A 25880-nucleotide genomic window follows, 5' to 3' on the forward strand; every position below is an offset into this window, starting at 1 on the left:
TCCTCAGGAACTCTGCCCTCACTGTGCATCGGGAAAGCCACATGCAGTGAGGTGGCGAAGCCCTGTGGATGTACGTGTGTGGACTCCACTGCTCATGCTCCAGTCACTTATAAGACAGATTCAACGATAAAATTATTAAGACTTTCAAGATGTTGGCAGGAGGGCGTGAAACCAAGTGATGGTGTGAGAGTGGGGCTCCGTGTAACTTCACAGGTCAAATACCCATGATGCCAGCCCTGCCTGTCAGAGAAGCAAGTAAGTCTAATGCAAGGTGGATGGAAGATGAGCTTATAATTGGGACAGATCTATGGGCTTGGGCATTTGGCAAGAGACTTTCAAGGAGAAAGTGATGTTTGAGTAGCCATTGAGGGAAGAGGGTGAATGAAAGAAGCAATGAATAGAGTTTATGATGCTGTATTGCATATTTGAAAGTTGCTGAGAGAGTACATCTTTAAAGTTCTCATCACAAGGAAAAAAAATGCAACTGTGTGTGGTGATGGATGTTAATGAAACTTATTGTCACAATATGTACATATATTGAATCATTATATTGTATGCCTGAAACTTACAGAATGTTATGTGTCAGTTATATCTCAATGTAAAAAGAGAGAGAGGCTTTGAAAGAGTTTCTACGTGAGGGAAAACTTGTGCCAAGGCATGGAGGATGGGAGTCCAGAGCTCAGGTGCAGGGTGACCTGAGCACAGAGAACGTGGTGGGTTTAGAGACCATTTACTCTGTGGGGCACCAGACTAATTGAAGAGGATCCTTGCTTCCTTTTCCTTATTTATATTGCATTGGGTCTATAAATCTGCAAACATTATCCTGAGAAACATCAGATTTATATGTGTGATTTTTCCATCATAATGGAAGTAATTTACGTTAACTTTAGACAATCTCCCCCCAAAATGAAACACTATTAATTCTCTGTCTGGCTTTTAGAATGATTACAGTTAGAGAGATAAATCTTGAATTTTTTTTCAACTATCTCTGCTTGAAGAAAGCATTAGGTGAACAAGCTGGAAATTCTTTTCTTTATATGTGAAAATTCCAGTGAATTTTAAAATGTTGCCGTTGTCATGTTCCAGAGAGACCCCACGAGTTCCGATATCTTCTCCAGCAGCCTGAGATGGGAGGTCAGACATGGGCAAGAGACTCATTTTTCTGAACGGGCTAGGGGTCAGAGGGTGATATGGTCCTTTAGGTCCACAGTCAAAGGGTATAGGAAACCCTTTTAGGATTCTGGCTAGTCTTTCGGAGTTCTGGCCGTCCTGTTGCACGTTCTGAGGTGGTCCATACTTGGTGAGCTGCACCTGGGTCCCCTGGTGGTTGCTGCTTTGGGTTCCTTATGTTGAGGTGAGGTCTTAAGTCAGGTGTCTTGCCTGTGACCTTGGCACTTGGTGCATTTCTAGTTTCCACTCCTTTCACTTGAGATCTGCTTATCTCATAGCTTCCCCACCACTGCTTGTTTCCATTGCTTTGGGGAGGATTCAGGGAGAGCCTGAATGCTTAGTCACCACATTGAACAGCTCCGGCTTCCAGACAGAGGGCCAGGCTGGAGCAGCCAAAACCATAGAAATCAGTGCTCACACCTAACCCTGAGCGTGTGAGTCCTGATGTGTATGTGTGCAGCTGTATGTGAATGAAGGATGCACCTGGGTGCACCTGTGGGTAGGTGTGGAGCGCTGCAGCTCAGCAGGAAGTGTGAGAACACAGTTATCACTGCTGAAAGACATCAAACTCTTAACAGGCAGTATAAGAGATGTAGGAATCTTGGAGAAAGCCAATATCTGGAAGGGTGACTAGCTCCAGACCTTTACGGAGGGTGGCCAGTGGAAACTTAAATGCCACTTCTAGGTCAGCTGGAAATTAGACCCTGAGCCTTCAGAGAGAGGTGGAGAAAGGTTGTTGTTTGAAAAAAAAAAATCACAGGTTCATAATTTTTTCCTATGCATGGAACATTTCTCCATTAATTCATTATAATCGTATTCATTATAGCTGATATTAACATAGTTTTAAAGCTTCTCCATAAAGGTCGTGTGCATTCTGAACTTTATGTAAAGATATTTTGTTTTATTGTGGACGTTCTCTTTTATATTTTCTAATTGGTCATTACTTCTGTAGAGCAACGTTGTGAATTTTCATTAGCTGATTTTCAATTTAACCACCTTGGTTAAATTTCTTATTTTTAATTTATTTATGTATCAATTCTGTTCATTCTTACTTTGGTTTTGCTTATTTTATTGTTTTATGTTGATGGTCACATTTTCTATTCTATTGATTGTATCAGATTTTTCTATGTTGGTAGTCACACGTTCTGCTAATTAGTTTTTTCTCTCCTTTAACCATTATGTCTCTGATTTAATTTCTTGTCTCCTAGTGTTGGCCTGATGTAGTGATAGCAGGTAGCATCATGAGTCTAAAGTTTTTCAATTATGGTGCTTGCTGTAGATTTTGGTATGTATCATTATTTGGTTAACAAGTTAGCTTTATTTTTAGTGTCTGAGAATTTTTAGCATGAATCATTGTTTAACATTTTTCAAATGTTCTTTCTTTATTTCCTTCTTTATTGAGATAATCAGGTGATTCTGTTATTTCATCTATTAATGTGATTGGTTACTTTAATAAATCTTCTAATGTCAAACTATCCTTGAATGATCAGGGTATTTATTTTCCAGACATACAATGTGTCTGGATATCAGGGTAAAGTTTATCTGACCTTGACTCCTCCTCCATAGTTATTTTAATACTTTGTTGGATTTGATTGGCTAGTGTTTGCTTTAGGATAGTTGCATTTATGTTGATGAGCAGAGTTTTTTTGCATTGTCCTTATCAGGTTTTATAATGAGATAACCAGTGTTCTCACCTAATATGTTAAGAAGCTTTTCCTCTTTTCCTATATACTTTAACAACTTAGTGTATGAGAGAGGATTTTTCTGTTCTTTGAAAGTAGAGCTCACTGGCAAAAGGATCTGAGCTTGATCTTTTCTGTTGTGGAAGAGATTTTTTAAAGTTATCATTATTACAGTTTCTTCCCTCTTCTTTCCTTTGTCCTTTTTCCTACTTCCTCTTCCTCCCTTATATGAATGTCCTCTCCATTGATTTTTTTCCCCCTATGTTCTTATTTCCTTTCCGTGGTCTCATTTTGTTAATTACTCTTTCCACATTCTTGTGTTGAATGTTATACTTATTTGCTTTCAGCATTAATACTTGTTTCCTTAGATACATATTTAAAATTATAATTTCCCTTGAGATTTCCTCTATCATGATTATTTAATGGTATGTTATTTATTTTCCAGACATAATTTTTTTGCTGTTGTTTTAGCTTCCTTTTTGTTAATCAGTTTCTGGTTTTATTACATGTATGGTCATAGGACATTTTTTATATGATGTTGATCCTTTGGAATTTATTGTTTCTTGTGGCCATCATTAATTTTTAGGAGTGTCCTAAAGCACACTTCTCTGCTTCATGTAGAGTCTTGACTACAGCTGTTAGTTTCCGTTTATTCACTGTGTTTCTGTATTTTGTTGTTTTGCGTTATCCATCACTTTCTGAGAGTGTGAGTTAATATCCTAATTATTATTCTAGGCATATCCACTTCTCTACCTTTTTTCTGATTATTATCATATATTTTCAGGCAAAATTGTTAGGCACCTTTATGCACGTGGTAGATGTATATTTGCAACCTACTGTTCCTTTTACTAATGTCATTTCTTTGTCCCTTGTGATTTTTTCCTTGAATTCTATTTTTTATCAGATATGAAGTATGTTATGCTAGCTTCCTTTTGGTTCATTTATATTGGATATATGTATATTTTTTATCTTCTTGTTTCTATAATTTTATATCCCTTTTAAAATGTGGTTTTTATAGACAAGATATTGCTTGCTTTTTTAAGTCATTTAGGGAATATTTGTCTCTTTGGTGAGAAGAGTATAACTGACACATAAAAACTACACTGATTTTAAGTGTATGGTTCGATGATTTACCAAATACATATACCTATGTAACTACCACTCCAATCAAAGTGCAGAAAACTTTGATCACCTGGATTGAGCCCTGATGCCTTTTTCCAGTCACTTTTACACCCTGCAGGTACAATCATTTTTCTGGTGTCTATCAGCGTATCTTGTTTTGACCTGTTGTAGAACTTCATATAAATGAAATTATACTTTATGTACCCATGGCTGGCGTCTTTAGCAGTTTATTTCTTTTACTGCGTGCATTATTTTGTTTCATGGATATACCATACTTTATCAGCCTGTTGATGGAATTTTTAGTTGTTTTGATTAATTGGCTAAATACAGCTGCATTGTACAAAGCATTTATGTATAATGCCTTTTTGACTGGAAGAGGGGTGGAGAGGGAGGGAGTAGAGAGTGTGTAAATACCTTTGAATGCAATTATTAAATCATGGGATAGGTATATGAAAAACTGCAAATAGTTTCCAAGGTGGTCATATCATTTTAGGTTCCCATCAGTGATGTCTGAGAGTTCTAGGTGCTCCACGTTCTCAGTCGTTTTCAGGTACCATTCTGCTAAGTAGGTTTCATTGTGGTTTTTATTTGCATTTCCTAGCTAATGATGTCTAATTGAACATCTTTACATGTGCTAAATGGCCATTTGTATCTTCTTGAGTGAAGGTTCTATTTAATTCTTTTGCCCTTTTTTATTGCATTCTCTATTTATTATTAAATTACAGAATTTTAAAGTATGTTTTGAATACAAGTCCTTTGTCAGGTATGTGTATTTCAAGTATTTTCTTCCTATTTATGGCTTGTCTTTCGATTTTCTAACATATCTTTTGAAGAACAGAAGTTTTAATTATGGTGAGTAAAATGTATCAGTTTTTTGCCTAACCCTCAGTGGATCTGTGTGCAGAAAGATCTTTGCTGTCCTAAGGATGTAACGGTATTTTCCTGTGTTTTCATCTAGCAGCATTACAGTTTTAGTCTTTATGTTTAGGTCTATGAACTGTCTTGGATTACTTGTTATGCATATTTTGAGGCTCATTTATTCATTACAGATTTATAGTTGTTTCAGGATCAGTTGTTTAAAGGATTGTGCTTTGTCTATTGAATTATTTTTGCACCTTTATTGGAGACTAATTCGTCATATATGTCCACACATTCTTCTCAATTCTTTTTTTCTGTTTCATTGATCTGTTTACCTGTCTTTACATCAGTACCTCAATATCTTGATTATTGTAACATTTTTGTAAATTTTGAAATCAGGTTTTGTAAATCCTTTAGCTTTGTTCTTCTTTTTAAAGATTGTTTTGACAACTACAAATCCTTTACATTTCCTTGTAAATTGTAGAATCAGCTGTCAGTTGCCACAAAAATCCTAAGTGAGAATCAGCCGTCAACTGCCACAAAAAATCCTGCTGCGATTTTGACTGGGATGGTGTTGAATCTATAGATCAACTTTGGGAAAGTTGACAGTTTGTTATTGGGATGTCCAGTGACTGAACATGTAACATGAAATACCTTTTTATTTATGTAGTCTTAGTTTATTCTCCAATATTTTGTGGATTCCAGTATAGCGGCCTTGCATATTTTTTTTATTATATTTATTCCTGAGTACTTAATGTTTTATGCTATTGTGAATGGTATTTTAAATTTCATTTGCAATTATTTGTTGCTGGTATATAGAAATATGGTTGATTTTTATGTAGTGACTTTGTATCATCTTGCATTACTAAATGAATTTTTGAGTTCCAATAGTTGTGTGTACATGTATGTAGGGGAACTGTCTCCTTTTCTCCAGACAACTTGACTGTTTACAGAGGAAATCTTAAGGAACAGTGTGTAAAGGCTCCCTTTTCTCCACATCCTCACCAACACTTGTTATCTCTTCTTTTTTTGATAATTGCCGTTCTAACAGGTATGAGGTGATGTCTCATTGTGGTTTTGATTTGCATTTCCCTGATGGTTAATGGTGTTAATGCAATGGCCTGCTAAGTAATACCCCTTTTTGTGAAATAATTTATTTTCTTTGATAATATCCATTGGCTTGAAGTATACTTCATTTGATATTTACATAGCCACACCATGTTTCTTATGTGTCGTATTATATAAATTATAATTTTCCATTCTTTCTTTTTCAACCTCTGTCTTCACTTCTAAAGGGCATCATTTTTATAGAGTATGTAATTGTTTGCTTCCTTTTCTGGCTTAACAGTCCATGCCTTGTAATTCGATGGCTTATTCTGTGTATGTTTAATGTAATTATTGATATCCATGTTCATGCAGTCTTGCCATTTGGTTTCTATTTGTCCTTCTAGTTTATGTTTTTGTTTTGTTGTTGTTGTTTCTTTCTTTTCTTTTTTTGTTGTTGATTGAATATTTTTAGTGTCCAATTTTATATCCTTTATTTTAGTTTAGCTATATCTCATATTATTTTTTAATGGTTGCTCTAGAGAATACAATATTCAGCTCTATCTCATTGCAAACTACCTACAAGTAATGTTATAAAACTGTATAAAGTGGAAGACCCTCACAGCAGTACATTTTTATTTTCATTGCTCTTTGTCTTTGTGCTATTGATAGCTCATAGTTTTTTCTTACATATGTTATAAAATCCACAATACATTACTGTTGCTTTTGCATTAGTGAACTGACTTTTAAAATCAAAGAAAATATGTATAGTATTTTATATTTACTCATATATTACTTCAATCTTCTTTTTATTCTTTATCCAATACCCAGTATCTCAAATGATCTCAGGATTATTTCTCTTCACCCCAGAAAAGCTTTCTTTAGTCTTTTTTGTTATGCACATCTTTTGCTGTAAATGATTAAATGATTTTTGCTTATGTGACAATGTCTTTATTTCGCCTTCATTTTTGAAATGAAAGATATTGAAAGCTTTTTTTTTTTTTGGCCAAATATAGAATTTAGTTGTTTTTTCAACACTTGAAGATGTCATTCCATTGTCTCCCAGCCTTCATTTTTCTAACAGTAGCTCTGTTGTGATTCTTAATTACTTTTTTTCCCTCTCACCTTCCTCTCTGTATAGACTGTTTCTTATTTATTTATTTTTATTTGCTCTTTTACAGTGTGACTATGATTTTCCAAGATGTGGTTTTCTTTTTATTTATCCTGGATTTGTTATTGTTGTTTTTGATAAAATTTATAAAAATTTTTAGCTGATAATTTTTTGGATAATTTTCCTTTTCCTGTCTGTTTCTTCTCTCCTCTGAAGCTTCCAACTATAAGTATGTTAGACTACCTTGTAACATCCTTCCGTTTTTGAGACTCTGTAATAATAGTAAATTTATTTATTTATCTGTGATTTTTATGCTTTAGTTTGGGTGATTTCTGTTGATCTCACTTCAAGTTTATTGATTCTTTATTGTGGCCAATCTGCTATTAATCCCATTTAGTAAAATTTTCAATTTCAGATACTGTATTTTTCTATTTAGGATTTACATGTGTCCCATTTTTATAGTTCCCCTACCTTTCCTGAAATTCCCTAGATAGTCATCCTTTAGGCACAAATTCTTTATAGACTTTATAACATCTTTATCAAAATTATTTAAATATTTTTGTTTCCTAACTCCAACATCAGAGTTGTTTCTGTGGCCTGACTTTTCTCTTGACTATGCGTCACATTTTCTTATTTTCATATCTAGTGAATTTTTATTACATATATACTGTGGATGATATGCTATGGACACTGGGGACTGTGTTATTTCCCTCTGAGTACATCTGTGTTGTGTTGTGGAGCCAGCCGGTAATGTTATGTAGTGATTGCACTGAACGTGTGGGGGCTTCGTATCAGGCTTTGTTGGTGTAGGTTAATTTTGGCTTTTCCTTTAGTCCTAGGACAAACAGTCTTTCAACACAATCTTTTCTTCTAAACTGTGACCCTTCTGTGGCATCACTGGAAAGCCCGAGTTGTTTCCCAGGCGCCACCTAAGTTGGCAGGACTTGAATTGCAGATTTTGTTTCTTCTGAGATGAACAGCTGCTGAAATCTCTAGCTCTTTCTGCCTTCCTTTGGTTGGTTTCTCCTTGCTCTTTCTTTGGAATCTTGCCCCGTGCGTGCACAATTATATAATCAGCCAAAGATTTATATGAAGACTGTAGTTTTGGGGTTTTCCTACCTCCAGTCCCACCCTGGCCCCTTTCTGTAGTGCTCTGGCACCTCAGACACTGTTCTCTGATTCCTCAGACCAACAAAACTGTAGATTGCTTCTTGGATTCCAGCTCCAGTGTCCTGGGGGGAAAAGATCTGTAAGAGCAGTTCTTAACCAGTGGGTTTCTTTCTTTCAAAGGTCAGCTTTCTTTTTTGTTTGGTTTATTTTCAGCGCCTTCAAAGACTTGGTTTCATATTTTGTGTAGAGTTTGTACTCATTTTCAGCGGGAAGGTTAGTCTGATAAAAGCTACTCCACCATTATTAGAAGTCAGAACTCCTCTGCAGGTTTGACTGGTGAGTTTAAACTGTTTATAATGATTTCATGTGCTGTCATACCAGGACTTCTTTCTGCCGTCTTATTCACATTTTATATTTAGGTTTTTTTTTCCTTTTAGTTTTTCTTTCCTTTTTTCCTAGCTTCCTTTGAATATATCAAATTTTCTATTGTTTGCTTAAAAGATTCAATTTTTATTCTTTCAGTGGTTCTGCTTAATTTATTAAGATACACTCTTTATTTTTTTCTATCAGTATCTTAATTTAATTGTTACCCATTATCCTCCCTATGAAGAAATGTACAAGAGTGCATCTTCTATCTGTGGTATCATTCCTTATTCCTTGTCATTTTTTTAATTTTAGAATTTTAGTTCTTTGTTATCAAGGATATTTTCTTCAAATTTTTTTGCATGGGTCAGAGATAAAACGGCCTGTTCTAGTTTAGCGTATTGCCATCAAGTGCATGTAATTGTTGTTTTTTAATGAAATATATTCCTTTAGGTACAGGTTGTGTTTTAAATGTGAAACTGAGAAACTAATAAATACCTTCTTAAAGAAAACTGATATAGAATTGGTAAACATAGTGTATTTTCTATAGTTAGTGATTTCTTTTTGAACAAACATTAGGGGAAAACAAAATAGATACAGTCTCTGTTCAGAATGTAAGTTAAGTTCTCTGAACTCCTAGCATATTGCGTGCTCATTATGTTTCTCTGCTTTGAATGTCTCAGCTACTGAGTGAAAGTCCACTAGCAAGAAATAATGTGAGATGGTCTATAGAACTAAGTTAAGAAAAGGCTCATCACTGGGCCTTTGGACAATAGAAGGAAGACAGATGTGTAACATTCCTGGAGGAGCCTCAAAGGTAGCTGAGAATGCCATCTGAAGCTGCCTGGATCTACAGTCTTCGTAAGTGGTCTCTGCTCAGGGGGACAGCCACATGTCTGGTTACCCATAAATGAAGGGGAGAAGCAAAAAGAAGGTGAATGAGACTAGAGAAAAAAGCTGCGTTTGGGGGTGGTTATTCCATACTCTCTGTGTTTCTATGGAGGAGGAAAAACTTGTACACTACACCCAAGGAAGGAAGCATCTGGAAAGGACACTGCCCGTTTCACTATGCCTCTTGGGCGTTTGAGCTTTCTTGAGAGGAGAGTTGGGGAGTAGGAACTCAGCAGGCCCCAGACTTTCTGATCTGTCTACCAGTAGTTTTCTAGCTTATGCCAGTTGGTAAGTTTAATCCTGCAGTAGGATGTTAGCCAGCGCTTTTGGCCGCGGATATATAAAGCCATGTTCTCCAATCAGATTGAACAGTAAAACACTGATATCTCTGTCCCCTGTATGACTGCTTCATTTGCTTTCTTATTTTGTTTGGAACGTGAGAGGAGTATTATTTATCAACCCAGTAAAATTCATCATTATATTTTTGTACTCAGCTTGTATGATGATGAACATGACGGCAGTATTTCTGAGCACTAAGAAGGGTGCAAATAAACTATTAATTCATGCAACAACGGGGATGGATCTAAAGGGCATGCTGAGTGGAAAAAAAGCAATCTCAAGAGGTTTCATGATATGTGATTCCATGTATATAACATTCTTGAAATGACAGAATTACAGAGATAAAATATACGTTAGTGGTCACCAAGGGACCGGGATGGGATGAGGGGTGTAGAATAAGAGCGTTCCTTGGCGTGGGAGGGTAGAATTCTGTTTCTTGTTTGGAAGGGTGGTTACTTGAATCTATCCAAGGGATAAAATGGCACAGAAATACGTAACATGTGCACATACACCCACACCCACACGTGAGTGCATGTAAGAGCTGATAGATTCTGAATAAGGCCTGCAGTCTTTATAAATATTTAAATACTTTATAAATATTAAAATACTTTATAGAGTATTATACTATTGTAGTTTCCTGGATTTGATGCTGTACTACAGATGTGTAAGATGCTACCCTTCGGGGGAAGCTGGACTAAAGGCACACAGCACTCTGTGCTATTTTTGAATTTTTCTGCGAGTTGGTAACTATTTCAAAGTCAAAAGTCAAAAGAAAGTTGTGTGAACATTGTCATTTAATCTTGGTTCCTCCTCACCTAAAAAATAACAAGCAAGGGGCTAGAGCTTATAAAGCTGGAGTTTACAAGGCTGGGATGCTCTGAAAAACCTTGGCAATAATACATTTTGTCCCAGCTGAAGTCATAGCACCATTAATCTTGAAAACATCGTCAAATATCGTAGTAAATCATGAATTTTAAAATCCATTCATCTCTTCCTGAAAATTGTCTTTTTGTTTTATTTTTTATTTTTTTATTGAAGTACTGTCAGTTACAGTGTATCAATTTCTGGTGTACAGCACAATGTCCCCATCATGCATATGCATACATATATTTGTTTTCATATTTTTCTTAACGTCAAAAGCAGATTTTATTTCTGCTCTTACTGGAGGAGAGTGTTGACTACCTTGCTTCCTGATTGAAAATCCAAGACTCAGACTCATTTGTGAACATTCAAATACATTTTCATTTACCATTGACGCTAATAAAAAAACAAGATGCTTTTTAAAAACAAATGATTATTTTGGGGGAAAGAAATGCAGGCTTAGGAACAATGAATAGTTTTGGCAATTATTATTCACTGCATAGGTATTAACCGGTGTTTATTCTTTATCAATAATATATACTTCAGGCCCCTAAATATTCAAAACATGAACTAATTTTTCTTCATTATTGAAACCTCTGTATGCAAACCTAGTAGCATTTGAAAGCTAATCTCCCCATGTGCCAGAGTAATTACAGCAAAGTAAATAATCTCCAGTGTTCTTATTCCCTACAGAAATGGTTTAATATCTTATCTTTCAAAACTGGTTTCTAGCTCATTCAAAAAGCCTGAGAAAAGTTCTTTAGTATTCAGAGTAGGAATAACTTTAAGAAAAGCTCTGGAGTGTGTCTCCCCTCCAGCAATTGCTCTTGGGCTGGAGTGCTTTCTCCATCCAAGCAGGAAAACAAATCTCTTTGCCACTTGTCCCTAGCATGGGAGCATGTGTGTTCTTCGCTAAAGCCCCGGATCAGAACCCTGAACCGGAAGCCACTGTGCGTGAACACGAAGTCATCTGTTCAGCATGTTGATCATCAAGTCATTCTAAACTGCAGCCCTAGCGTGATACCGTGATACTAGGGGCCACCAAGCTTTCCCATGAGATGTTCTATGCAGGACCTGAGCTTCCATGCTGCCTTATTGTCCACTGGGCTTTTTTTTTTTTTTTGTCCTTTACTTTGCAGTGTCTGTCCCAGTGTCTGCACAGATTTCAGAATGGGTTGCTGTACAGTTGCTTCCCAAGTCGTAAGGCAGCCGCCGACTGGGAAGAATTCTTTGCTTCTGTATCTGCAATGTTGGATATCAGGCTTCAAAGTGTCAAAGTGATTCTTGCTTTTTAAAACTGTGAAATGGTTTTTCACAGGCCTCTTTACTAGTGGATGTGCTGGAAGCTCTGCATCTTTTTTTTCCCCCTCAAAAGGTTAAAACTGTGAGGAGGGTTTCTCAGCATATATGATTCATGTTCCTTCCCTAGCAGGATCACTGGGAGATGTTTTGTTTTGAATAAATGTATCTTCAGTGAAGTGTGCAGAAGACGTGACATGTGCAACTTGCAGATTTCAGCCTGTTACAATTTTGTGAAAAGTGTGGTGTTGATTGAAATTTTCTATTTTTGATCTTGGTGTTAAGATGATTTTTGCTTTATTTTTTGCCTCAGTGAAAGACAAGGGGGGGGAAGCTGTTCATTTTTGTGAGTTTTTATTTATATTAAAATTGTCATCTTTTAGACTTTCAGAAGATACCTTTTGATAATATAATGTAACTGTTTAAATTAGTTCGCAGTCTGTCTGTTTTAGAACCACTGAAGTTTACATTGTATCATTTGTGCCATGCTTGGCATTCTGCGGCATTTCTGGTATTTTTCTGCCCTAGGAATTGGACCTTTTGGAGGCCCATATTTCTAATTTATATTATTGATCTTTTTATTTGCTTTTAAGGCAGCTTCTAGGTCAAGATTGGATGTGTTCACCAAAGGTGTTTATCTGGGAGTTGCCACTCTTACATATTGGTTGCCAAAAACCAAAAAGGGAGCTTTAAAAAATGGGCCGACACAGTGTTATCTGTGGTAGGGCATCACTACTGGGTATAGCGAAGTGAACATTTTGGCGAAAACCGGGGGATCCAAAGTTTCCCGGTGACCCCGTCATTTGCTCTGAGTCCTCCCCTCCTCTGATGTCCCTGACTAGCTTCTCTCCTGCGTCACTGTCACTCTCACTGATGTACAGCGTGTTGTTTAAATGTTTTCTCTGCCTTGCCTTTTTCCCCCCTCTTCTTTCTTTGCTCCAACAAACGTGGATGTTCTGTAAGGCTCTGTCCCTTCCTTCCTCAGCCCTGATTCTGGTGTAACTGTGAGCATCTGAAGGTTCGGCTACACTGGGTTTCTGAGTCTTTGCTGAGCTGGGCAGAAAAAAACAATAGAAGCTTCATTACAGTAGCAGGTGGGGCCCCAAATGAGCCCTGCCCTCCCCAACACCAGGCCAGGTGTTGAGAGGGAGGAGGGGGGTGAGTCCTGGTTGCCCACCTCTGCACCAAGCTGCATCCCTTCCCACATCTGTGAACCAGAGCCTTGGTGGGACCCATCCCTTTGGATGGAACTTGGAGATTTTGCCCAGCGCCTGCTCATCCTGGGAGCCTGGACTCTGCCCTGCATCTCCTCAGTCAGTGAAGGAGGTCTGCTCGGAAATGGCCATCCTCTCCGACGGGAAGTCCCTGCGGCCGTGCCGAACTAGCAGGCAAGCTCTCCGCATAGCAGCACTGGCCTGCTCACGGCTGAGCTCGCTGCGTCCCTCCGGGCAGTGGAGCTGAACAGCCCGCTGCCTTCCTTGAGGTTCCGTCCCAAAGTTGGGCCCATTTCCCAAATCCTGGCCCTGCCTAATCCTGGTCTCCTTTACCGACTTTCTTGTTTGGGGATAAGTTAAAACAGGCCCTTTTTCTTCTTTCTCTTTACTCACGCTGAAGGCTTCAGCAATGATCTCCATTAGGAAATATTTCCTAAGCCCCAGTTCCGTGCTTTCATCTGCCCAGTGGGACTGACCTGCCTGTGTTCCCCACCTACATCCTGCACATGCTCCCTGGTGCTTTAAACTCTGTGCGTGTCTGAGGTGGAGCTCCGTGCTTCCCTCTCGGGCCAGGTCTTCCTCCAGCCTTAGCCATTGTTCCTGTGAACGGCGCTACCATGTCTCCTATACTCCGTGCCGGCAACCTGGGACTCATCTTGTGTTCCACCTCCTACCTCACTTTTCAGCATGTCAGTTCTTCCTTGTTTCTTTCCTGTGCTTTGCTGATTCCTCGTTCTCATCCCTTCACTCTGTGCCTTTGCCTACACAGTTCCCTCTGTCTCATGCAGTTCCTCATTTTTGCTTGTTTAAAATGTAGTTGTCCTTCTTAAGAGCTAGGAATGATGCTTTCTGCTCCAAAATCATCTTCCCGGATGTGCCCAGGTGGAATTATTCTCTCAGGTGTTAGTTTCTTGAAAACCACATTTTGTCATGATTTATGTTCTTGTCGTCTTGTCCTGGTGGTACTGTAAGCCCCTGAAATGAAGGCATGTGTGTGCTTGTGTCTGTGTGGTTTATTGTTATAAATCGAGGGCCTAGGAATGTAAACCGTGTCAGAACCCCCTCAGAATTTCCTGATCTGGCCTCTGAGCTCCAGGCACCGTTGCTGCCCTGGGCTGGGGGTCCAGTCTGCCTGCTCTGCGTGGCACCGCATCACGTGGCCTCCACAGGCGCACGGCCCCCACCTTGTTGTGTTTTCTCTACCTACAGTGGCTAAAAATTGCCCATTCCGTAGAAAATACCTTTACAGTCACCCCAGTTATTTCCCTAGCTGAGCTGAAACAACCCGAAAGCAAACATAGAAGGAACCCAGTGAGGTCAAAAGCAAAGAGGATGGTATAGCCACTTCGGAAAACAGTTCGGCAGTTCCTCGAAAGGTTGGATATAGAGGGACCATATGATCCAGCAGCTCTTCTCTTAGGTGAATGGATACCCAGGAGAACTGGCTATATGTTAGGTCTGCAGAAGTACCTGTACATGAATGTTCGTGACAGCATTATTCATGTTAGCCAGAAATGCCCACCAACTGACGAGTAGATAAATGAACTGTGATATATCCAGAGTGTGAATTTCGATTCAGCTCTCAAAAGGAACAAAGTACGGACTGTACCATGGATGAACCCTGAAGACACGTAGCAAATCCACAGAAACAGAAAGGGGATTGGTGATTGCCGCGGTTTGTGATCTGGGATGGGGAGTGAGAGCTAGTGGGTGTGTGGTTTCGTTTGGGCATGATGTAAATGCTCTGGGATTACATAGTGGTAATAGCTACTCCGAATATATGAAAGCCCGCTGAGTTATATGCACTAAAAGGGTGAATTTTTATGATATGTGAAATATATCTTAATGAAATTATTACTTTTAAAAAAGCAAAGAAAAGTTTAGAGAATATAAAGGTAAAAGGAGAAAGGATTTGAACGTTTCATTGAGCCACGGTGGGCCCCCTGGTTGTGGGGAGGCTAGTTCAAGTGCTTTTACAGACGAGGAAACTGAGGCTCAGAGAAGTTAAGGAACCCAGCTTAGGATCCTGCAATGTGTAGTGGGGATGGAGAGAGGGACCTTGCTTCAAAACACATACTTACTCCACTAATGATGTATCCTTCTCAGAGAAGCATATGCCTCCTGTCATATGTGCCTTGTGAACATGTCACTTCCGGGAGGCCTGGTGATTGCATTGGCTTGAGGTCTGGGCTCCCTCAGGGCAAAGCCCCACCTGTCGTCTGCCTGGGTGCTCGCAGTGCTGTTGCTCTCTTCCTCAGGTTTGATTTTCCATCCTAGCAACAGCAGTTCTTGGTCATCCCCGTGAGAGGAGAATGGGTGAGGCTTACGCTTAGCGGTGGCTTTCCTTTCTTAAATGCACCATGTGGGAGACAAAATGCAACAGACTGTTAAGGAGAGGGTTTTACTCACAGGTATTGTGAGGGAGAGAATGTTCATTCATAAGGACTGTCTCAAAGAAGAGGGAGAAAAGTCAGGTTTCATAAAACAAAAGAGTCATTGAATAAGGGTAGATGTGGGTCTTGGAATTGAAGAAGGTCCTTCGCAGTTGGCCACTGCTTCAACCACGTCTTCTCTAACATCAACAGTAAATTGAAATTATACATGCTTCCACTGGTGTTATAAAGATGGAAATGATCTTTATTCATTTATTTGTTTATTTTTTTATTGACATATAGTTGATTTATAGTATCGTGTTAGTTTCTGGTGTACAGCATAGTGATTCAGTTACACATATATATGTAGATTCTTTTTCAGATTCTTTTCCATTATAGCTTATTAGAAGCTATTGAATATAGTTCCTGTGCTATACAGTAGGCCCTTGTTTATCTGTTTTGTATGTACTAGTGTATATATTAATCCCAAATTCCTAATTTATCCCTCCCATCCTTTCTTCCCCTTTGATAACCATATGATTGTTTTTTATATCTGTGAGTCTGTTTCTGTTTTGTAAATGAGTTCATTTGTGTCTTTTTATTTTATAGTCCACATATAAGTGATATCAGATGGTATTTGTCTTTCTCTGTCTGGGTTTACTTCACTTAGTATGATAATCTCTAGGGCCATCCGTGTTGCTGCAAATGGCACTATTTCATCCTATTTTATGTCTGAGTAGTATTCCATTGTATAAACATACCACGGCTTCTTTATCCAGTTATCTGTCGATGGACATTCAGGTTGCTTCCATGTCTTGGCTATTTTAAATAGTGCTGCTATGAACATTGGGATGCATGTCTCTTTTCAAATTAGAGTTTTGTCTGGATATGTGCCCAGGAGTAGGATTACTGGATCACAGGGTAAATCTATTTTTAGTTTGAGGAATCTCCATACTGTTTTCCATAACGGCTGCACCAAACTACGTTCCCAGCAGCAGTGCAGGAGGGCTCCCTTTTCTCCACACCCTCTCCAGCATTTAAGGTGGAAGCGATCTTGAAGTGTCACTCAAGAAAATATATTGTCCCCTTTTTGCACAGTTGGAGTGTGGCCCACTTACCTTATGGTGGTCAGTTTTAGAGAAAATGAAAAAGACTTTTGTAGAGTTAAAGGAAGGGAAAGACTGACTTGTGTGAACCAAGTTCAGTAGGTAAATGCGTGTCCTGGCAAAGTGGCTGCTAAGCCAAAGCCAAGGCCAGCCAGAGAAGCATGCACTCAGCAGGAGAGGAACTCTGGAGTATAAGGCGATGGAATGATTTTTCATAAGAACTGATGGAGTTGTTTTTGAACACTAGAAGTGGTTAAAAAAAAAAAATCCCAGGTTTGGGGTTGTTAAGACTTATTTTTTTGTTCCAGCACAGACTAGCTCAATAACAAATTAGTCTTTCTTAGTTTTTTTTTTTTTCTAAACCTAATTTCCATGATTTTACCATATGGAAACTCTGACTTTTATAAAGAACTTGCTCCATTGAGCAAGCTTGGTGAATTTTTCAAATGTTTCTTGACATTAACAGCTCTATTTCTCAATTAGCAAAGGGAATAAAGTTGATTATGCATATCCATGGGGTGACAGTTTACATCTGATTAGCCAGCTCTAAGGTAAACATTCAAAGGTCACTATAAATAACTTTTACTTCTTTTGTTTTCAGAGAGACCAGTCACCCTAAGTCCTCCTAGCTCTCCCGGACTCCCCATGGTTGAAATGCCCCTATTTTAAAACAATGCACGTAAAATTATATTGGATAATAAAAATCTGTAGAATTTAAAGCTTAGTTAGTTGACATTTTCTTTGTTGTTTTTCTAACTATCCTCTGATACCCATCTGTTTTTGTGATAACTATTAGCTAATCATAGGCTTTAAAAAAAAAAAAAGAACATATGTATAGACTTACAACGGGTCCTGGTAACCTATTCGTGGATTTATCCTTAGAGCTGAAAAGTCTTCCAGCTTTTTTTCCCCCCTGACTAAAAATAGGCAAACTGTCAGAGAGAAGGAGGGAGGAAATTAGCTCTACTTCCTGTAATATGAAAATGAATAGTTCATTCTTGTTTTATGCTCAGTGGAATCAGAATATCTGCTGACAGTTTTGTGTATGAAGGGGATGCAGAAAAGTACATTTACAGGGCTAATTGTTCAGGTGTCCCTGTGGTACTCTGTTCATTGGGTTTGGCAGAGCTCTAGAGGATGGACTTTATGGGTGTTCCTGGTTGGCAGTTGGTAAAATTTAGTTAAAATGGCAACTCTTCCAGATGCATGACCCTGCTCTCTCAATCCATTCATATGAACACTGTTTTTGTCTTTTGTCTATTTTATTCATCCTTTTTAAACGTTGGAAATAGTTGTATTGTTGGTAGTTGTTTTTTAACTATAAAAGTATACACACCCTTGGTAAAAAAAAAATCTGAGAATACAGAAAGGTCTGAAGAAGGAAAGAAGAAAGAATTCATATTCCCACCTCTCGGAGGTAATGATTATTTACATGCTGGTAAATGTCCTTCCAAGTGTTTTTTTTTTTCCTGTGCATATGAACAAACATATTTTAAAATAAGAGGATGTTATACACTGTTTTTAACTCAATTAAAAAATTTGCAGCATATCAAGCATGGCTTTCTGTGTGAGTGAATATGCGTATCTCTGTGAGTTTGATGGGTCTGTGGTAGCACTGGACAAAGAGCCACTCTGGTTTATTAAGCTGCTTCCTGTTAATGGATGTTTAGTTTGTTCTCCAGGATAAATTCTGGGGAAAATTCTGGGTCAGAGTGTTTGAGACTCTGTTAACTGCTGTCCAGAACTCTCTTATCAGCAGTATTTAACAGTGCCCCTTTCCCACACCTTCAATAACCCTGAGTGGTTTTTTTTTTAAACTTTTGCCATTCTGGTATGCAAAATATCATTCAAAAATGGAATTTCTTTGACGTAGGAGTTTGAAAACCTCACAGAAATTTAGAAGCAACTTGTGTACTTGTTTATGTCATTTGTTTTGCTTTTTCTGAAAGAAGATTTGGCTTTTTGTATTGGCTCACAAGTGCTCTTTATATATTAGGGAGATTAACCTTCTGCCATATAAATCAGTTTACTCAAAATAGATGCCAGGCAAGGTACTGGTTATGCGTTTTTCTCAATTTGTTGATTGTCTTTTCACTTGGCTTTATAGTACTTTTCTCCAATTAAAACCTATTTATTTATTGAATTAAATGGATCAGTCTTTATAGTTTCTGGTTTTTAACATCATGCTTGGAAAAACCTTTCCCTTGGATTATAGAAATCATCTCATAATTTTCTTCTAGCTCTTCTGTGATTTTTCAGACATTTAAGTATTTACTCTATCTGGAATTAATGTGGGGGGAAGATACTGGCTGAGTATCCGAAATTATCATTTCTGCATGTTTAACCCATTATCCCAGAACCATTATTTGAGAATCCGTTGCTTTTCCACTTTCATGATACGCGAAATTCCCTGGGGTTTAGATCTAATTCTGTTTCCCCTGTCCTGTTCCACAGATCACCATGCTGCTGAGAGATACAAAAATATGTCATCAAATAGCACTGTTAGCTTTCACTCACAGAGCTGGATGGAGGTGTTCGGACTGCGCTGAGGTGTTGTCCCAAGGCTGCCAAGAGGTGGCCCCTGAAAGAACCTTAAACATGTACTAGGAGGAGCCAAGTGTGGGTCAGGGTAGGGAGCGAGGAGGGCGTTCTAGGCAGAGATGCTAGTGTGAGTGCTCCCGGAGGTTAATACTCGGAGTGTGTGTGTGTGTGTGTGTGTGTGAGTGTGTGTGTGTGTGTGAGTGAGAGAAACAGGAGGTGCATGTCACGAGAATGAGGTTGTAGCCATGGTCTGGTGCCTAATGTTTGCAGTTCTCCCTGCCATGTGAGAAATTTGGATGTATATTCAGACCGTGTGTCTCGTTCAAGTGTTTTAAGGCGAGGCCAGATACTGTCTGATTTGTGTTTCAGATGTTGTTTGCTTTTCATGGGTAGGATCCATTCTGGAGAAATTCACCCGTAGGCAAGGCGATCGCTAGATGTTTCCATACTCGTTTGAATAAAGGATGACGAGGACCTGAACTAAGGCGGGGGTGGTGGAGGGAGAGAAGGGGGGCCGGTGCGAGGCCTGTTCAGCGCTGATCATGCAAGACAATTGATGCTGCAGGTGGAAGAGGTGGGGGTGGTCCCCTAGGTTCCCAGCATTGCTGAACGGCCTCAATTTTCTAGACTTGGAGGAGACAAGACTGCCTTGTGAAGAGGAAGAGATGGCAGAGTTGACTTGGTGACTTTAGGAGAATGATAGGGATGAGAGAAGGATCTGACCAAACAAAATCCATGGGCTGTCCAGCCCAGGTGCCCTGTGAAGGCCTCAGATAGGGTGTTCACACTGAGTTCCACATTCACTTCCTGTTGGTGGACTCCTGCCCTTCCCCCACAACTACCCCCTGAAACCTGCTGAAGGAGCCTAGAATTAAAAAACAAACAAACAAACAAACAACTGGATACTTAACCTAGCTGGTGGGAAACAAGTTGCGGTTTCTCAGTTTCACATATTTGCATCAGCAGCTAAATTTCTAGATGTGCTTGGCAGATGATTTTTGAAGCTGGCCAACTCTGAGTAATGATGACCCTCTTAAAGTCACAGGAAGAAGGACTTGTTGGAGCTGATGGAAAATCTCCCCACGGATGCCAGGGCTGATGTCCTGCTTGCAAAGTGTCTCTTTGTTTGTCCATACAGGCTGGTCTCTCTCAAATCAGAGGAAGAATTAATTTTGCTAATTGGAAGGCTCTTGCCAATAATCAGATTCACGGCTGATGTGAGTTACAGTATGAGAAGCCATCAAGGAAGAATAAAATGCATATGATTTGTGCCACCAAACTGCCACCTGTGTGTCATTAAGCAAGGAAATATGGGTAACACTGTCACCATCCTCAGTTTATACTTATTGAACCCCACGGTGTTCGAGGTCAGTCTTATAGATAGTCACTTGGTCAGCTTGAGGACACTAACAATTTATGCCGGGCATGTAGAGAAGCTTCCTGATTTGGCTTCCTTTACCATCTGTGTGCTGCCTGGGCAGATCATTTTTTAGAATCTACTTGTCTTTTTTTTTTTTTTTTGACGTATTTATAAGCAAGGCGGGTTGTTTTCCTGCCAGAAAGAGTGTTCCAGATACAAAACCCTCACACACCCCTTCTGTACCCGCAAGACTTTACACTCCAAAGAGAGTAAAGCGGGAAGATCGGTAGACAGAGGTCGGCAGGATCTCAAACTTTCCTTCTCCCAGCTGAGGTCTCCTTGGCTCAGAATTGCGGAGGAAGGGGGCCTGGGCGTTCTGGCCTGGACTTTCTTGGTTTCAGCTACAGGCTCTGTTGTGCTTCGTACTAACGAAGCAGTGCTTAAAATGTTACAGGGGTGGGATCCAAATCATTTTCCTGGGTCTTCTCTTTGGGAGCCAAGAACAGACGAGTAAATGGGTCGGGTGGGAGGGGGAGGAGAAGCCTGGAGCAAAGCCGAGGGCAGGGAGAACGGCCCAATGATGGAAGTGAGAAAGAGGCGCCTGGTGGTAATGAGCCCTGGGAGGGCCGAGTGTGCGTGTCTCCACAGACGGGTGTGTATTTGTATTTACAGCCGTATGTCCGCATGTGTGTGAGGCCACATAAAATTTTTGATGCAGAAAACATTTTACCTATATGGGTTGATTTATGGACACAAAAGTGAGTAGAGAAAAAAAGAGAGAGAGAGAGAGTATATTGCAGTACGTAGCCCTGAAGCAGTCCATCTGAATGGTAATGAAAACCTAGATTTTTTGAGGAGCCGATTTTGCCACTAAAATGCAGTTTGGCTCATTTTTGTCTGAGTATCAGAGGTACCAAATAAGAGTCAGCTTGTCAGAGGTGGGCTCAACGCTTAAAGGCTAAATTTGTGCTCATTTCTACGTACGTTCATTGAGTGCCCGCCTCACTGCTCCAGTTTTGCTTCCTCCTGTCCTCCTCCTTTGCTGGGTCTTCCTCCTCCTCCGTTCATCTCCAGACACGGGGCTTCTTCCGAGCGCTGAACGTGGTTGCCTGAGTCCCTCTTACTCGTCTTTGTGCCTCGTGGCCGACGGAGGTATTTTTGACTCTGGTGGTCGATCCTGGTGGCTGTGATCCAAATCCACTCCACCGTGATCCCAGACACACAGCTCTGCTGCATTCCCCAGGCCTCCCTGCGGGGAGGTGGCTGCGGGAGGGGGACCTCTCTGATGGAAGGTGGGCGGACAGGATATGTGCCCCATGTAGCCCTGGTGCACGGAAGGCTCTTGCAAGTGCCCCTCTCTGAACTTTCCTCCTTGAGGCTCAGCAACGTGGGCTCTGCTACCGGACAGATGATATCCCCCATCCCCATGTGAGTTTCTTATGTCACCTCGTGAGAAAGTTCTTACTACTAAAGCCACAGAATTTGGGGGTCCGCTTATAAAATTTAATCCGCCCTAATGAAGACAACTCCCAAGTCTCCATATTTTTACCTAGAGCTTGAGTGATGTCTCTCAGGACATCAGTATCTTGAACTCAGCTTGTCTGAAAAGTGACCGCACCTCCACCCTACCCCGACTCTGCTCCTTTTCCACGTCCCTCTCTCTGTAAACAGTAAGCTGGCCAAGCAGGGCCCAAGCCCCAGACTTGGGAGCCATTTTTGACTGCATTTACTGCCACATCCCTCACTCCTTCCAGAGGTCTGCAGACTTCAGCCCTGGGCTAAATTTGGTCTGTTGGCCTACTTTTTGTAAATAAATTTTTATTGGAACACAGACACACTCATTCACTTGGATATTGTCTCTCTCATTGTTTATTTCTTACCCAGACAGCAGAGTCGAGCAGTTGTGGCAGAAACTGTATGGTTGGCAAAGCCTAAAATTTCCCTCTCTGGCCCTTTAAGGAGAAGGTTACCATCCCCCGACCTAGGATTGTTGAAGTGTGTGAATTCTGTCTTCTTAATATTCTCTTGAATCCATCCAGCTCTTTCCATTTCCATCATTGCCATCACCATCCTCGTCTGGACTACTGAGACAGCATCCTAAGTGGTTTCTGTGTATCGAGTCTCACGGTTTTATAATCCATTCTCCATATGGCAGCCAGAGTAATCTTGCTAAAAGGAAAATGCTGAAGATCTATTTATTACTACACTTAGCCTGCTCTAACGATGTAACTCCCACATCTCTGTGTCTTTATCTACAACCTCAGTCTCTCTCCTGAAACTCAGATCCAGATACCACCACCTTGGTTAAAAATCCTTCAGGGCCTCCTGTTGCCCTTGGAATAAAACAGATGAGGTCCAAACTGCCTCCTCACTTCAACCTCAGCCAATCTTTACTTCTTTAAGTGCTGTGAGTAGATTGTGTTCTCGCTTGTCTCCGGGTCTTCCCCTCCAACTTCCCATGTTCTTCTGCCTGGAGAAGTCCTACTCATCTCACAGGTCCAAACTGAAAAGGACTCTGTCTAGGGGCCCCTTGTGATTTCCAGGTTAGGTTTGATCTCCTTCCTCTGTGCTTTTAAAGCACCCTGTGTTTCCCCTGTCCTTGTGACTACACTTCACTCACCTTATTTTTTCTCTCTCTTCCTACCACCGACTGTAAATTCTGCAAGAGGAGGTGCTGTGTCTGTATTGAGTCTTGCTGAAACTCCAGCATCCTTCAGACTGGGAATGTGGCTGGCAGGTTGTGGGCAGCGCTGTGGGGTAAGACCGAGTCATATTTCTTGCCCTTTCCTCCATCCAGGAGCTTACAATAAAAAGGAGAATGCCTTTTTTAGAGTAAGGATGCTAATTAATTAAGTCCAAAGAGAATAAGTGACTTAGCAAATTATGAGATAGGTAGGTACAAGGTGGGAGAGATCCAAGAGCAGAAGAAAACACGAGATACGTGCACCTATAACCACACACAAGCACTCAGTGAGTGCTAAAACTTCCTAGCTGTCTAACACTACAAATGGCCATGACCTCCCCCTCCCCACCCCCGTCTGAGTGTGACAGTGTCAGCCGTCTTTAGTCATAAACATTAGGGGAAAGAGAGCATTTCTTTAGCCAGAAATGGCTGGAGCCGTTGTCATTCACTCATTGTTACATTCAGTCTTACGTTGGTTTGTTCAACAGTGTTAAGCTTGGTACCAGATGCATGGGACTCAGATACTAAGGGGCTAGAAGGACCTACTACATAAGTGGGAAGGCAGACACCTCAGATATAATTACAGCACAATATGGTGAGCGCTGTCATTAGCAATTGGTCCCAACTCGTATGAGTGCAGAGGAGGAGATTCTGCTTTTACCCATTTCTGGCAAGAGGAAGATGGAAATGTTGTGTGTCCGCTTGTTTGTGGGAGGAGTAGGGAGTGGGTGACGTTCACCTCTCCTGTGGTTTGGTTTTGCTTGAGTAGCTTCTCATCGCTGCCCTGCCACTCTTCCGTGGGGCTGGGATAGAGAGAGCCTGCTGCTTTCCGCATGAATTTGCTTGGCAGATCGAATAATTCATGTGTTTCCGCGGGACCAGCGGTAAGAGCGTTTCTGACATACTCGGTTGAGTCATAGGAGAGAAGGCAGACAGTGTTCCCATGATGTCAACACCCCTCCCCAGTCTCCCCGAGGAGGAGACACAGTAGAAAACTCAGTTCCCAGGCGGTGACTGCTTGACAGAGCCCCGTGGGGACAAATCACACTTGAATAAGAGCGGGACCCTGTAAGTGAGGTTTGAGTCTGCATGTTAAGCCTTGTTTAACAGACGACTCACTTGGCTGAGAACAAGCCCCAGTCTTTGTCGGCAAACATTCACACCGTTCGACTTTAGAATCTCCTTTTGCCTCATTAAGCCAGAGAACACAGAAATGAAGTGACAACGTGGTTGGAGAAATTTTGTGTTTTCCTCCGGTTCTTTCTTTTAATTTTTCTCAGTCTTTTTTTTTTTTTAATCCTTTGGCATTCTTGTTTTTCTTGCTCACCTCTTTCCTTCATCCTCCAAAATTTCTTGGAAATAGACTAATCCTGATTTTAAAAATCTCATTGGTCGCTGATAGTGTCAGTAACTGAGAGCATGCACTCAAATCTCATCAAACTGGGGACACTTGGATGATTCATTTAACTGAGCTTGCTAAGCCTCAGTGTTTTCATCTTAAAAATGAGGATATTAATACTATCATCTGCCTAAAAAGATGGTTATGAAGATTCAATGAGATAACCTTGATGAGATCCTGGTATGTCCTAAGAGCTTCTTAAGGCTGCCTTTTGTTATCAGGTCCAAAACTCAGCCTTGCTTACTGTTTCTTTGTTCAGAGCATCGGATGCTTTTCCTTTGCCATTTTAATCAAGACAGTGGCAGGAGCCTGCTGAAAGTTTATCCCTAAGGTCTCATACGTGACTTTTGACTCCTTGGTTGCTTTATATTGGCTAAGACTTCATTTATTTTAGGAGATTTCTCATTGTTTAAAACCACATGGCAATTTTTCTCTCCCCTGGGTCTTCTAAAAGGCCGTGGCAAGTTTCTTCCATTCCTGAGGAGGGCGAATCTGATAGGTGATGGCGATGATCTCAGCAGGCAAGGTGTTCTCATTCCCCAGAAAACCCGGGAGGCCACCCTGGCTGAGCTCCTGGCCATCTAAAAGTCCAGAAAGATGGAAAAAGCAGAAGAGTTCAGATGTCCATAACGTACTAGCCATTTTTCCACCACGAGCATCTTAAAGAAAAAAAAAAGTCACCATTTAATACTTCTCTTCTCAGAATTTCCTTTTGAACTGAGGCCTTACATAGTTCGGGTCTGAATTGCCAAGCACACTGCCTCATTTCTTCATTACGTAAGCTATTAACAGGTCACTGCTCAGATGTTGGAATACCCACTTTAGGCTAACAGCAAGTGCCCAGATGAATCTCAGCTGTGCCTGGAACACTTGCGCTCACCTGCGCTCCCCAGAGAACCACTGCACTCAGCTCCTCACCATTAGCTGTGAGTCCTGCGTAGAAGCTTCATTAGATCAAAGTCTTCTCCTCTCTGCTGCCTTCCCAGCAGCAGCGACCTACCCAGGGGAATGGAAAGAAACTATGCAAAAGGCAGATGGCAATTACTGGGAAGCGAAACTTTCTGCAGAAAATACAGATCAACTAGATCTGGATGGAGGGAAATAGGAAGAGACCCTGTGTTGTGTGGGAAAGTGTCATCCAAGTGAACTTGAAAGCTGGGGCGGAATCTTTGGCGCCAAGCTGAGTTTTAGAGCAAACACCCTAGAGAGTGACCTTGGGGATCCTGAGAAATTGAGGAGGAGCAGCATGATTTACACAGTGAGGCCAGAAAGAAAGTAAATGCTTAAGAAACCGTTCTTTCTAAAACGTATTAGCTCGAAAGAGACATTCTAAACACGATTTCTTTGAATCCATT

At 40.4% G+C, this 25880-nt stretch overlaps 1 protein-coding gene and 1 long non-coding RNA gene across 11 annotated transcripts in view; one reads left to right on the top strand and one right to left on the bottom strand.

Moving 5' to 3' along the window:
• ENOX1 (ecto-NOX disulfide-thiol exchanger 1) overlaps window positions 1–25880 on the top strand; it is a 509205-nt gene that overhangs the window by 59990 nt on the left and 423335 nt on the right. For 2 of the 9 annotated variants that reach the window (XM_072976294.1, XM_072976302.1), the window contains exon 1: window positions 23116–23200. The exons of 5 other annotated variants lie outside the window; for them this stretch is intronic. The gene's annotated coding sequence lies outside the window, so the exon portion shown is untranslated. Of the gene's footprint in view, window positions 1–8415; window positions 8434–22462; window positions 22851–23115; window positions 23201–25880 lie in introns of those variants that run through there. 2 more of the 9 variants (XM_072976298.1, XM_072976295.1) reach the window with 2 other exon arrangements.
• LOC140701137 (uncharacterized) lies at window positions 22295–24003 on the bottom strand. 2 transcript variants are annotated; one of them, XR_012080032.1, is made up of 3 exons: window positions 23788–24003; window positions 23064–23243; window positions 22295–22612 (listed from the first exon to the last, which is right to left on the bottom strand). It is a non-coding gene; the product is annotated as an uncharacterized lncRNA (long non-coding RNA). The 2 variants fall into 2 exon arrangements; XR_012080031.1 differs by having other exon boundaries at window positions 22295–22626.

Source organism: Vicugna pacos, chromosome 14 (genome assembly GCF_048564905.1).
Source record: "Vicugna pacos chromosome 14, VicPac4, whole genome shotgun sequence".
NCBI classification, from domain to species: domain Eukaryota; kingdom Metazoa; phylum Chordata; class Mammalia; order Artiodactyla; family Camelidae; genus Vicugna; species Vicugna pacos.